The sequence below is a fragment of the Papilio polytes genome, unplaced genomic scaffold (genome assembly GCF_000836215.1).
Source record: "Papilio polytes unplaced genomic scaffold, Ppol_1.0 DF823958.1, whole genome shotgun sequence".
Classification (NCBI taxonomy): domain Eukaryota; kingdom Metazoa; phylum Arthropoda; class Insecta; order Lepidoptera; family Papilionidae; genus Papilio; species Papilio polytes.
In genome coordinates this window covers 144,260-147,208 of record NW_013525246.1, presented here as the reverse complement: position 1 = coordinate 147,208, position 2,949 = coordinate 144,260, and positions in this window count along the sequence as shown.

Here is a 2,949-nt window from a genome sequence, read left to right as displayed (position 1 = left end):
TATTTCCTTCACTTTAAATTCGAATTCAACATAATCTAACTGTACAAATTGTTTGCATACTTCATTACACAGTAACTAATCTATACTATTATAATAAAACGTAAATACACACTTCTTTGTTGCCTAAGATCTCAGCAATTACAGCATATTTTTGAATAATTTTTTTTTAATAAAAACCCCTACACTTACGCCACGCTTTAGGCTATATATTACACGCCATTAAACTTAGGGTGTAAAAATTTTGGATAAAAACCCTAATGTGGGAAAGAGACCATAAGTTGCTGCCAACATCAAGGAAGCAAGGTTGCCACGGTTTGTCATCATGTCATGTCATTTTGACATTTGCAATTGATAATTTGACACATGTAAATAACAAAATAAAATTTTCATAATTTTATGCGGATGAAGTCGCATGGGAACAGCTAGTGTATTATAAATTAGAATTACTAAGTTGCTGGAAATAAAATGCTTTTTATTTTTATTTTATTTTATAACGTCTCATGGAAGTTTTAATTAGATCTTAGAGATAGAATATTGATTTCAGAGGTGAGCAAACTGAACCGTCGTATCAGATGACAGCGCGACAAACACGTTACACGACACAAACGCACTGTTTGCTCTATCACGGCAATTTGGACTGCAAATAGCGCCCGAGCCGGGCTCTAAATAGACCGGTCATCGTTTAATGTCTATATAAGATACTAGCTTTCGCCCGCGACTCTCTCCGGGTGGAAGTAAAAAAACAAAACTGAGTAGCCTATGTGATTTTCCAGACGTCAACATCTTTGCCAAATTTCATCGAAATCAGTTCAGCTGTTTAGGCTACAAACTCGAACAAACATCCATCCATCTAAACTTTCGCATTTATAATATTAGTATGATTGCTTACATTCCATAAAACTTTCAATTGCTAATGTCTTAATTCAATTGTTTTTATGACAATGAAAGCCTTTGCTATTACCTAATTACCGTTACTATAGCTTGTAGTATTTATTCCTTTCTCGTATGACTATTTCTTAAAATTTATTAACCCACTAAGCGTATAGCGTGAAAACATATAGTCTAAAGCGTATTTGAAAAATGATTATTTAAAAATATGCCGCTACGCTGACATCCCACATAACAAAATGTGTGTTTATGATTTAGTACAGATATAGATTGTGTGAGGTTAATGACCTTGCATGAAAACTGGGCCTGAGTTCGAGTTATATTTTAACAAACCATTAAAAGTACACTAATTAAAATCACTAAAGTTACGCTTCGTTCCATGTGTGTACAAACTAGCCGTTCCGTACGGCTTCATCCTTGTGAAATTTATTTAAACTTTATAACATTTGCCAAATTCTCAATCACAAGTGTCAACATTACCGTTACCATAATAACCTTGCTTCCTTAATGTTGGCAGCTTGTAGTTTATGGTCCCTTTCCCACATGCAGGTTGTTTTTCCAAATTACCTACCCCCTAAGTTTAATAGCGTTATAATATAGCATAAAGCGTGTCGTAAGTGTAGGGCTTTTTAATAAAAAATAATTATTCAAAAACATGTGTGAAGTCAACCAACCCGCACTTGACCAGCCTGGTTGACTTTGGCCTAGTCACCCCTTATTAGGGTAGGCTCCGAGCCCCTCGGTGGGGGCGTATAGTGAGCTGGTGATGATGATGACGATGCTGTGATTGCTGACATCCTGCGAAGTAGTGTGTTACGCTTTATTATATTAGTATAGATGTATATTTTAGAAGTAATTGTAATTATTGTTTTACATTGTATTATAAAATATTCATTATCTTTTATTCGTTTGTTTAAATTTTACTTTAGTGACAGTGCAATATTCATAAAAGATAAAAAAGGTAGTCTATGGTCTACGTTATGTGGAGCGAGGCAATGAAACTGAAAATGTAACGATAATGGAAGTCTAGTTAAGATAAAACCATCATGTAGTTTATGGCGCGGTGCCTTTTTTTATTGTCAGTACGTGATATTACCCTAAACACACTGCTTTGTATAAAAATGCCTTAATTTCATTCCATATTAAAGTCACGATGTTAGTCGTTTTATTACAATAACAGTAATGTACCCATTATAATATAATATTAAGGATTTTGACTAGTTTTAAGAATACTTTTAGATTTAAAACTAAACAGTTATTTAATTTTCATGTAGTATTTTTGCATTAGCAATAAAATGTGATTATTTTGTTTATAATATTGTAACTTTTACGAGAATTACGAATAGATTTTTTATTAGTACATTTAAATTTGTCAATCAATTTTACTATTAAAACATAACTAGCTGTTGCTCGCGACTTCGCACCCGTGAAGTCATAAAATAGTAAACCTATGTTACTTACAGATAAATTACCTTTCTAATGGTGAAATAATTTTTAAAATCGGCCCAGTTGTTTTTGAGTTATATCAATACTTACAAAAATACAAATTATTCCTCTTTATAACATTAGTACAGATAGTATAGATGTGCCCTGCAGTTTATTAAGATATACTTTTATGCTAAGTTTGACTTTATTTCAACTTAGTAGGCGCATAAAAAATCAAATTAAAAGGTAAAAAAGCAACTCGTAGAATTAATTAAGAACATTTAATAGAGTAAATGGGAAGCTGGTAATTTGTGCGGATTATTCAAGTTCCATCAGCGAACGGCAAAGTTTTAACGTCCTCTGCTCTTATAAATGCAATTAAAAGCGTTCCTTGCTGTTAAAACGTGAATAATCTATAGGTATAAGATATATAACTTAATATACTAACGTACATAATGTATCTCGTTTACTTATTCGATTATTTCTTAATTTTCCTAACTTGATATTAAAACGTGTCGAATTGAAGTTAACCCAATCGACTTTTATTGACCGACTTCCCAAAAGAAGGAGGTATTCAATTCGTCGGTATATTTTTTTTTTTATTTTTTTTTTATGTGTGTTACGGCATAACTCCGC